The 11,930-nt window shown below is 38.5% G+C and overlaps 1 long non-coding RNA gene across 3 annotated transcripts; it reads left to right on the forward strand.

The window, feature by feature from the left end:
- The first annotated feature begins 7,669 nt into the window (after nucleotides 1-7,669).
- LOC110875496 lies at nucleotides 7,670-11,930 on the forward strand. 3 transcript variants are annotated; one of them, XR_002556584.2, is made up of 7 exons: nucleotides 7,671-8,272; nucleotides 8,594-8,807; nucleotides 8,886-9,084; nucleotides 10,076-10,133; nucleotides 10,288-10,354; nucleotides 10,609-10,769; nucleotides 10,900-11,930. It is a non-coding gene; the product is annotated as an uncharacterized LOC110875496 (long non-coding RNA). The 3 variants fall into 3 exon arrangements; XR_002556583.2 differs by having other exon boundaries at nucleotides 10,288-10,337; XR_004859900.1 differs by having other exon boundaries at nucleotides 7,670-8,272; nucleotides 8,594-9,084; nucleotides 10,288-10,313.

The following is an 11,930-nucleotide window of genomic DNA, read 5'->3' on the forward strand; positions in this document are numbered from 1 at the left end:
AACTCGCTCAACTTTTGTTGATGTTTTCAAAATACATGTATTTCATGGAATTAAAAGTGGATCTGGCGGGCGTTGGATGTTTCAAGTTGCGTTAAGAATAAAGGATGTCATCCGCTGTCTTAGGGTTTGGTTAGTGTGTCTTATTCCTGGACGAGACACATCTACCAAAGCCTAATTTTATTTAGAGTCTTTTGATGAGTCCTTAGGGAACTCTAAACAATTCGTATGGTTTGTAAAACTTAAATTTGAAGTCTATGTTTAAACAATGATGTTCGTGATGTATTTAAACTTATCTAATGGATGACCATCTATGGTTTTTATCATATAGATGTTATTATGATTGAATGCAATGATATTAAGAAAGTCACACCATAATCACGCTTCCGCAAAAGACAGGGTGTGACAGTACCAACTCTGGCCTCGCCAGAAGCGGTGCTTATCTCTCGCTATATTTGGGGACTAATTAGCGAAATTCGCGACATAGTCAAAGCTGCGAGACCTCGAACAATTGACGATGCGGTCGAATTGGCCAACACCTTGACTGACGGACTGGTGCGCACAAGAGAAGAAAATAGGAAAAAGGAATTGGCTCAGAAGATTACCCAGGGATTTCGTAGGGGTAATAATAGTAGTAACTTCAAGAAAAAGGGAACAGGGCAACCCTCCACCGCTCCATTTTGCAGTACCTGTAAAAGAAAGCATTTTGGGAAATGTAAAGGGTACTGTAATTTCTGCAAAATCCCGGGGCACCGTGAAGAGGAATGCAGGAAGAAATCCATGATCTGCTACAACTGCGGAGAAGCAGGGCACTTCAAGCCCGATTGCCCAAAATTGGTTAAGCCAGCTGACAACAAGGCCAAACCTGCCGAAGGATCTAATAAAAAGAATGCAAGAGCCTTCCAGCTGACTACACAAGAAGCAGATCTGATTCCGGATGTGATAGCTGGTACGTTTCTTGTATATGACGTTTACGCAAAAGTATTATTTGACTCTGGTGCAAACCAAAGTTTTATCAACCAAACTTAGGCAGATTTATACAGTAGAAACGGTAGATGGAAATTCTATTAACATAGATAAGGTTCTCCAAGAAGGAAAAATAGAACTTTCAGAACATAAATTTTCTGCAAATCTTCTACCTATGAATTTAGCGGGATTCGATGTCGTATTAGGAATGGATTGGTTAGTAGCCAACCATGCTCGAATCCTATATGATAAAAATTCCATAGAAATTCATACACCAGCTGGAGAAGTAATTGTGATTACAGGAGACAAGCCACGTAAACCAATGAAGTTCATTTCAGTAATGAAAGTTGCTAGTTATGAACGAAAACAAGGAATAGTGTATATGATTTCGGTAATCATTAACACTAAAAGTAAGGAACTTAAGGAAATTCCAGTAGTATTAGAATACCTGGATGTATTCCTAGAAGAGTTGCCTGGATTACCACCAGGTAGGGAAGTAGAATTTAGAATTCATCTAATCCCTGGAACTACACCAATAGCTAAGGCACCTTATCGGTTAGCACCCACCGAAATGTTAGAACTGAAAAAGCAGTTGGATGAATTGCTAAGTAAAGGATTCATACAACCTAGTTCATCCCCTTGGGGAGCACCAGTGTTGTTCGTGAAAAAGAAGGATGGTTCAATGCGGATGTGTATCGATTATAGGGACTGGAATAAGGTTACAATTAAGAATCGATACCCATTACCTAGGATTGATGATCTTTTCGATCTATTTCAGGGAGCTAGATACTTCTCTAAGATAGACTTGCGCTCTGGATATCATCAGTTGAAGGTACAGGAAGAAGACATGCCTTAAACCGCTTTCAGGACTAGGTATGGTCACTACGAGTTTACAGTCATGCCCTTTGGATTAACGAATGCCCCTGCAGCATTCATGGACATAATGAATTGGATCTGTAAACCATACTTGGATAGATTTGTAATTGTCTTCATTGATGATATACTTATTTATTCCAAAAGCCAGGACGAGCATTGTGAGCACCTGCATACACTCTTAACTTTGTTAAGAAAGGAAAAGCTTTACGCCAAATTTTCGAAGTGTGAATTTTGGCTACAAGAGGTGCAATTTTTAGGACACATGGTGAATCATGAAGGCATTCACGTAGATCCTTCCAAGATAGAAGCGATCATAAATTGGAAGGTCCCGCAATCAGCTACCGAAGTTAGAAGTTTTCTAGGATTAGCTGGATACTATAGGCGCTTCATCAAGGACTGTGCCCCAATTCTGGCCTTACCTGACGGAATAGAAGATTTTGAAGTCTTCTGCGACGCTTCTAAGCTAGGGTTAGGATGTGTGCTAATGCAACGCAAAAAGGTAATTGCATATGCATCAAGGCAGTTGAAAAAGCACGAGGAGAATTATACGACTCACGACTTAGAATTAGGAGCAATAATTTTTGCCCTTAAGATTTGGAGACATTATCTGTATGGGAGTAAGTTTGCTGTTTACACAGATCATAAAAGTTTAAGATACATATTTGGGCAAAAAGAATTGAACATGAGGCAAAGAAGAGGGATGGAAATTCTAAGTGATTACGACTACGATATTCTATATCACGAAGGAAAGGCAAATGTAGTCGCAGATGCCCTAAGTCGTAAGTACCATGAGAAACAAAGGCGGGTCCGTGCTCTTAGATTAAATCTCCAATTAGATTTAATGGAACAACTGAAGAACGTTCAAGAAACAGCAATCAAGGATGATGCTGAAGGAATGAAAGGACGGATAAAAGAATTAGAGCAAGGGACTGATGAAATTTGGAAATTCCACAAGAAAAGAATTTGGGTACCTAGGCAAGGAGAATTAAGAGATAAGATTTTAGAAGAAGCCCATAAATCTAAATATACGATGCATCCTGGTAATAACAAGATGTATCAAGATTTAAGAAATAACTTCTGGTGGATAGGAATGAAAAAGGACATAGCTCGATACGTTTCTAAGTGTCTAACTTATTCGCAAGTTAAGGCAGAACACCAGAAACCTTCAGGTTTACTTCAACAGTTAGAAATGCCTGTATGGAAATGGGAACTAATAACAATGGACTGTGTTACTAAATTGCCCAAAACCAGGAAAGGTAACAATGCAATCTGGGTAATTGTAGATCGATTAACTAAATCAGCTCATTTCTTACCAATGAAGGAAACCTTTAGCATGGAAAAATTAGCAAAGTTGTACGTAGATGAGGTAGTATCCTTACATGGAGTCCCACTCTCCATTGTGTCAGATAGGGATAGTCGTTTCACTTCGCATTTCTGGACAAGTTTCCAAGGAGCAATGGAGACCCGATTAAATTTAAGTACTGCATACCATCCCCAAACAGATGGACAAAGTGAAAGGACAATCCAAACCCTAGAAGACATGCTTAGGGCATGTGTAATAGATTTTGGTGGAAATTTTGATGACTATTTACCACTAATAGAATTCTCCTATAACAATAGTTATCACACAAGCATCAATGTTGCCCCGTTCAAAGCACTGTATGGACGGAAGTGTCGAACCCCAATATGCTGGGCAAAAATAGGAGAAAGTCAATTATCAGGTCCCGAGATTGTACAGGAAACCACCGACAAGATGACTCAAATAAAGGGAAGACTGAAAACGGCTCGAGATCGCTAGAAAAGTTATGCGGACAATCAACGTAAGCCATTAGAATTTCAAATTGGAGACAAAGTACTCCTGAAAGTTTCTCCTTAGAAAGGGATAGTTCGGTTCGGTAAGAAGGGAAAGTTAAGTCCAAGGTACATAGGACCATTCACAGTTACCCAACGAATAGGACCAGTTGCCTATAAATTACAACAACCCAAAGAACTCGCCGGGGTACACGATGTGTTTCATGTATCTAATCTTAAAAAGTGTTTATCTGTGAATCACTGATAGTACCTCTTCAAGACATAGAGGTAAATGAAAAGTTGACATTTGTTGAGAAACCTCTCCAAATATAAGACAGAAAGGTCAAACACCTCAAACACAAGAGGTTGGTACTGGTCAAAGTAAAGTGGGATTCGAAAAGAGGACCTGAGTACACATGGGAATTGGAATCGGAGATGAAGTGAAAGTATCCTTACCTGTTTCAGTAAATCTCGAGGACGAGATTTTAAATAAGGTGGGGAGGATGTAAGGACCTGCAAAAATGTCCTGAAATACTCCGTAAGTAAAAACCCGGACCCCTAAAACCCTAATTCCTACGAAAAATCAAGAAAATCAGATTTTTCAAGTTGGTCGCGGGCCGTGAAAGACTTAAGGAGAGTCTTCGCGGGGCGCGACAACTTGGCAAATCTCCGGATAACGATCAAGGCCAAGCGGCAGACCTAGGCCGTGACACGGCAGCCCTAGCCGTAGCTAGGGTGGCCCTCGCGGGGCGCGTAAACCAGCCTTAAGGCCTTCGCGGGCCGCGACAAACTCAAATTTCAGCTATAAATTGTGCGTTGCATGGCCAGTCCTCTGTGTCCGAAATTTTCTTTCAAAAACGTCAATATCTACTCATAATCGTGTGTTTAAGTGTCGAAACGCTGCTACGATCACAGGGTAATAACTCGATCACTGCTACGATACAATGTCCGATCGATTGAAACCGATCCTATGGATAATTAAGTGCTGCCTGAATTCGGGCTATACTTTGTCATTCGTCGTGAGGGTTTTGATTTCGTGAATTTATCGTAAATGTTGTATTAAGTTACTAACCTAGTCTCGTTTGCATTATTTAACTAGGTTACCAGCCTTAATCAGTAGGCGGACTCTGTCCAGTTAAACTTGCAATGTGAGTTGTTCTGTTTTTATCAAAGTTACTGTGTAAAACCCTAAATGTTTTCCAGTTATATTTTACAGGGATTAAGTCGTTATCTTAAATTACTGGCAGTAAGTGGGGTATTGTGCATATTACTACTGTTTTATCACTTTTAAGTGAACGGATCTAAATAGTGATACACGTCATTTTTGGGTGAACGGACCCAATAGTGATATGACCACAGTCATAGATCCGGTCGAGTGACAACTGGACCAGTTAATTATAAGATAGGAGCAATTGTAATCGCTCTTAATACTGTAAATTTATAACAATGTGTCATTTGTGTAACTTGAATGACTCGCCAGTATTTCCCCGCTGATAAAATCTTTTTAAACATGTTTCAGGTGATTTACTGTGAACAAGGAAAAATGCCATATAGCACCTCAGCTTGAATGAAGTGGCTCAGTAAATAAATAAACATGTTTTTGTAATCAGGGAATTTCCCATTGAAATTCCTTTATTGTAAATTACGGTGTTTGACCCGAAACTTGAAATAAAATAAATGGGTGTTTTCAGTTTAAACGATCGTGTTAAAATTTCCACTGCCAAATTAAACACCAATACCACGGGTTTCTGTCCCACGACTTCTGAACCGGGTAAAACCGGGTCCCAGTACACGAAACGTAATAAAATACGTTGAACATATCCACTGAATGGATTAAACAATAAGCCCAACAGATAAACTCAAAATGAGTGATACGAGGCATACCAATGGGGCTAATCTGCGACATGTATAGCCAATAACGAGTAAACACCTCCCAGAAACTTGGTGATAGGGAGGCAAAAGTTACCTTCCTTAAAGAAAGAACTGTACAGGGTAATGTAACCATGGGAAGCGTTAACGGTTGTACTCTCTGGAGTTGGAAACTGAGCACCCCAGTTCATCGAAAACTGTAACGCCTGGCAAATTTGTTGGAATACGTCCTCCCTCTAGTTAATAATTTCCTGGTCGGCCCCCAGAGGATCCTTGGGTTTAGACTTCTTCCACTTTTTAGAACCTTCGTGTTTAGTAGAAGTCGACATTCTTGATAGATTGTTGAATAAGGCAGATGAACAATTAGAAGGCAAAGAAGAAGATAAGGAAGAAAGAAAATCGCCAAAAGAAGTTGGAAAGATAGAGGTTTCGGTAAAAACTTCTCCTTGAAGAAACCTTCACCAAAAACTCACGCGCCTTTTTTGGCTCACTTCTGTACGCCAAAAACCACGCGCTTTTTTGGCTCAGTTTTGTACACCAAAATCCACGCGCCTTTTTGGCTCATTTCTGTACGCCAAAACCCATGCGCCTTCTTAGCTTAGATCTGTACGCCAAAACCCATGCGTCTTTTTAGCTCACTTCTGTACGCCAAAATCCACGCGCCATTTTGCCTCTCTTCTTTATGCCAAAATCCCTACAATTCCTCAACTTACCCCTAAATTCTTATGAGTCTAGAATTCAATTATGTACGCCAAAACCCATGCGCCTTTTTGGCTCACTTCTGTACGCCAAAATCCACGTGTCATTTTGGCTTCCTTCCTTATGCCAAAATCTCTACAATTCCTCAACTTACCCCTGAATGCTTATGAATCAAGAATCCCTTTCAGCTGATAAACTCATCTGGAAGTCACACTGGACTGGGGGACTTGAAGATGTATGATCCTAAATCGCAAATGCACCTGTGTCAGAGGGACCATACCACTCCAAGCTGGCAGCCTTGCCACACGAGAGCATCCAGAAGGTTCTAGAAGATTATGGAAGAAGACACCTGGCGACAAGAAGATGCTCCCAAGACAAAAAGGACGACAGGTGGCAACAATGGCAGTACGCCAGCACTAATCGCAAGATCTCCAGGGACAGACCGACAACCAGTACAAAAGGACGTTGAGCTAGAGCGAATAACTCTGCGTCACGTCACCTCCAGGCCTGGCCATGAGAGAGGGGACATAAGGGATATTCCTCCTAGTCGGACAACTGTCAAACAATGTCTAGTTGGCAATCTCATTCCTCACAATTCTCCGGCTATAAATAGAAGTCTCGACCTACAGGTTTAAGGATCTGATTTCTTACTTTATACACACACTAGTCCTTAAAACGATTATTTATTCTTACGCCGAAGGGTGGTTAGAAGGATAACACCCATCTTCTCCTCTTTGTAGCGAGTCACTGGCAGTGGCGAAGCTTGAAAATTTCCAACGGGGGGTCGGAAGTCACCGAACCTAAAGTTCTATATAACTAATTTTTTTTTATAAAACCGAGGAGTCGAAAACGTATATACCTAAAAAATTCTACACGAAACGTACATACATAACACTACTGAGCGAAAAGTTCGGGGGGTCGGGCGCCCCTCCCGGCCCCTTGAAAGTTACGCCAATGGTCACCGGTGTTGTTCGTTTTGCAGGATACCTTGGAGAAATCAGTCACTCGTAGGGTGAAGGACAGAGGTTGAACCATACTACACGAGACGACTCACTGTAATAGTCCGGTATTATTCAGTGTTTCATCACCATGCTTTGGGTTTCATCACCAAGCTGTAATGATCCAGTATTATTCAGTGTTTCACCACCATGCTTTGGGTTTCATCACCATGCTTTGGGAATACTGCAAAGGGTGAGGTGGTGTTGTGTTGTGTTGTGTTTCATCACCATGCTTTGGGAATACTACAAAGGGTGAGGTGGTGTTCCCTAGCGGTATCGGTTCCTTCGTCTTCTTGCTTTGCCTGATACCAAGTCCGTAACCGATCCCCATAATTATATATATCTATGGAACCCATTAAGTCTAATCAACTCTTAAATCAATCTATACCATTGGATTTGGCTGAGATTAAATCTCAGCCACTTAAACTCACAAAAATAACTTCTAGAATGACAGTTCAGAGCAGTTTCCTGTCGTTTTCTAAATTGGTGGTTACCTCCACCTTTTTCTGCCCGTCATCTCCACAACTCAACCTTCCTATAATCATGGGTAGTGGTATGAATTCAGTTGAAGAGGTATTGTTATATAATGTAGAGTTAACAAAAAGTCCCAATCTTAAAGAAATCAGTTTTTCTCCCACCAATATATTGCAGTTATCTGTCTTCCACCCTCTTCTAATTTCTCTTCGAACCTCAACACAGCCACCGGTGACAAAACCCACACCACCATTCTCCCATCAAAAAATATGGCGTCCACTTCTCCTTCATGTTCACATCTTCTTTGTGCTTTCTTCTTAGCAGTTAGTTGGAAGGCCTAATCAATTTTTGGGTTTAACAGAAAGGGACGGTGAGACGAGGAACAAAGAGGGCTCTATCGCTAATCTGATTATCGACTCTTGATTCTCATACGGCATACACCCTTCAATCATTGGTAGGTTTTCGTTCAATTTCACTTTGACGTATAAAGTGTTTGAGGGTATTTTCGACTTTTACTTCTTTCACTGGCCGTCCCCTCTTGCTGATGTCGAACATGTATACTCAGCTTACTTATTGGTCGCCCTGCTCCAATACCCGACTCGGTGAGTACAATCTCTTGTATTTCAATTGTTTTAGTTATTAATTTAACATTTTTTATTTAGGTTTCATGGATATCTTAGTTGAAAAGCCTAATACAAATGTTTATGTGTGGAAATTGGTTGTTTGTATTAGGGTAAAACCTAATTTATTATCTCTGTCTGTGACATAAAAAGAACAAAATTATAATGTAAATTTGATGTGTGTGTGTGTCATTTTGATTAACCGATTATGTTGTTATGATGAAATTTTAGTATTGTTGTGTAGTTTGTTTAATCTTGGTGTTCTGCTGATGAAGTTTTAATGAACATGTGGTAATTTTGCAGGTTAAGTTTGGGGAAACGCTTCGGCGTTTCATTGTTTCTGTCAATGACAAGAAACTTGCTCTCGACATTGATATGTTGATGGAGAAGATCCGCGGGCTTTTCAGCTTCGGTTCTGATGTCGAGTTTACCATGACTTATGTCGATGAAGATGGTGATGTGGTTACTCTTGCTGACGATGACGATCTTCATGATTTCTTAGGAAAGAATGAAATGGGTATTTTTTTGATGTTTAGATTGGTGGAAAGCCCATGGGTATTTTTTTATAATCTTCATTCTTTAATCATTGTTACAGGTGTGAAAAATGGAGTTCTATCGGACAATCTATGGCATAACTGGCTGCAAGAATATTTTGTTTGTCAAATTAGCCAATGATTTTGCTTTGATGGTTGATGGATATTAATGAGGGTGGGTCATGTGTATGTTCTTTTGAATCCGTAGGGCGTTGATCAATCATGCACAAAAGGTTCTCCAAGTAACCATTTTTGAAAGTGGTATGTTGTCTATAATTGTAGTTGCCTAATGTCGAGATGATTATTTGTTGACTTTGTCCTATTGATATTGTTGCTTTTTAGTGTCAACACTCTTATGCTAATACACAATTACACACACTTTTATATACCGCGTTATGCATTTTGGGTTTCAAGAATATGTGTGATAGGTGAAAGGTTTAAGCTTTAATATATATTTGTGATCATACATTTATATCAATCGCATTATATGATATAATATTAAGATGAAGCATGTTCTTTTGGTCAGCTTTTTAGTGCATGTAGATTTTTAGCAACTCTACAAGCCACTGTGTCCTTTGTGGAAGATGGGTAATATATTAGCATCCATAGTTTTTCTATTTATTTGCTTATCGTTTTAAAGATTGAGAAAATTCTTCGATTATTTGCTTCATTCATCTCTTTTTGTAAAGACCATATTAAATTGATTAGGGCATGAAAACACCAGGTCATAAATGTTTTTTAAGGGAAGAGATAAGAAACCAAAGGCTCGTCAACACCAATCTATGTTTCTTCTCACCGGACTTGAAAGAAGTCTAAGTTATTCTTTCATTTTGTGTCTTTCATTTTATTTACACATTCGACCCATTTACCTTAATTGGATGGGTTTGGCTTATATCTTCTATTATTATTATAATTATAAAGTGTCTAACAAGTAAATCTAAAAAACCTTGGCTAAAAATGGAACCAGCCCAAGGTAAATTCCAATCTTAATATATTGTTTTAATTTGAAAAATAATAGATTGTTATGTTAGTAGTATGGTATTTGTAATCATATTTAATGCTTAAGTATCATAAAAGTAAAAAATTAACAAAGGGTTGATGGTTAACCCAACCTCACCTTATTTGGCCCATTTTGACTCTAATTGGTTTTGACCCGTTAGCCAACTTACCAACATTCCACGTCTACTATTAAGAAACTATTTGATTTATGTCTTTTTATATAAATTTATTCCTCATAATTTGTTATATGCAGGCTCGGCGCATGAAATTCTTTACGTGCTTATGCTGGTACCCAAAGGAAAGTGGAAAAGGTATTAATTTGACTAGGTTGTGATGCTATTTTATTTTTTGGTTCTAAGGGAGTTATAATCAATGAAATTCTTTAAAGAGAAACAACGGGTGACATCAATTTTTGAAGACCATTATTATTATTATTGTTTTCTAACCAGTTGGATTCTATTCCAGGTACATAGGGCTTGCATAGTAAAAAGGTAGTTGACCATGAACTGGGTCAGGTTCGTTATTCTATTAGGTATATTTTTTAGTTTGTTTCATGCGTAGACAAGGCATCTCCTTTGTCAAATGATGCAAATGCATGGCTCTCTTGTGCCTCGTGGCGAAAAGTTGAAAACGTGCAACATTTTTGTTGAACTGAACAAATTCTAAGTCTACCTTCCAGATTTTATTTGTCAAATGGTTAATCTGTTAATTTTTCCTTAAATAAATTATGCATAGTCAAAAGTTACAAACACGTCATGTCATCATTTTTTATTTTGATTGATTTAGGCAATGTCAATGGTTATACAAGTAACCGCTGGAAGTGCCTTAATATAACGATCTTCAATGGTGTGCTTATGTGAGTTGCCAACCACTTTACTCTATGTGTTTGATAAACAAGAAGCAATATATCTCAACAAATACTCAAAATAGCATTGGGAATTAAAAAGGTAATGTTAATTTATAGGCTTGCTGCAATAGACGAAATGCAGTCAATAAGTGCTTCACATTTCATTTGATTGAAATTATAATCCTCAACTTTTAAAGGTAATCAACTAAAGGGTCTAATTGTCTATGCAGATCTAGAGGCGATCGGGTCACGTCTGAAAACATTGAGCTCAATGTTCACATTGTTGTAAAGAGTGCTCACTAACGAAAAGGTAGATCCAGACTGTTGATTTCTAGAGTTGCATATTTCTTAACCAAGTATAAAAGGCATAACCTGAAATGACAAGTTAGCCGTTTTAGGGTTAGTTAGCTCTCATAAATCTTCCAAAATAGTATCAGGTTTGGTGTTTGTTTTTTGAACGGCAAATAGTACCAGGTTTGGTGTTACTGAGGGTTCTTAATTTCTTTCTTTCCTACTTGTAATTAGTTGTTGTTAACTTAAATGGTCGAACTTTTATTTGAAACTCTTTTGCTGATTTCTTGATGGAAAAGCTATCATTTCTTCAAAATATCCCAGATAAATTTTTTCCTTGGTTAAAGATTTCTTAGTGATTGATTGTAAATGTAATTAGTTCCATACCAGATCGTTCAACGGTTTGCTATTTTGGATCTCTCAAATTTCTATTTGGAAATTGCTAAAGACCGCCGTTATGTTGGGTAAACTTTTTTATGATTTAGTGAAGTTTATTTTTGTTTATAGTCAACATGAGTTGACTTTGAGTTGTTGACTTCTATTTCAAGGGGCTGCAAGTCTTAAATGAGAAGTTGTCAAAACAGTCCTTGTAGTTCATCTACTTTCAATAGTGGGAGTAATTGTTGCAATACTACCTCGTCATGCTGAAGAAGTGTGGCAAAATCTCCCTTTCAAAATATGATATTGTTTTTCTTAGCTCTTTATTAGGATATAGTTCAAGCACTGGTTTAAATACACAGGAACCATATATGGGTCAAGGCCTTGAAATGGTCTGGTCAACAAGATTTTGAAGCATATACAATTGTTAAATTGAAACTACATGGGAAAGAAGTTGGACTGCTAAATAACCATGGTCCTTTCATTGTCCTCAAGTTTTGTGTGTACGTGTGTGCGTGCGTGTGTCAACTCTATATGTGAATATTTATCTATGGTCGGTTACTTTGATATAATGGACAATTTTTGTCATTCA

Source organism: Helianthus annuus, chromosome 1, assembly GCF_002127325.2.
Source record: "Helianthus annuus cultivar XRQ/B chromosome 1, HanXRQr2.0-SUNRISE, whole genome shotgun sequence".
Classification (NCBI taxonomy): domain Eukaryota; kingdom Viridiplantae; phylum Streptophyta; class Magnoliopsida; order Asterales; family Asteraceae; genus Helianthus; species Helianthus annuus.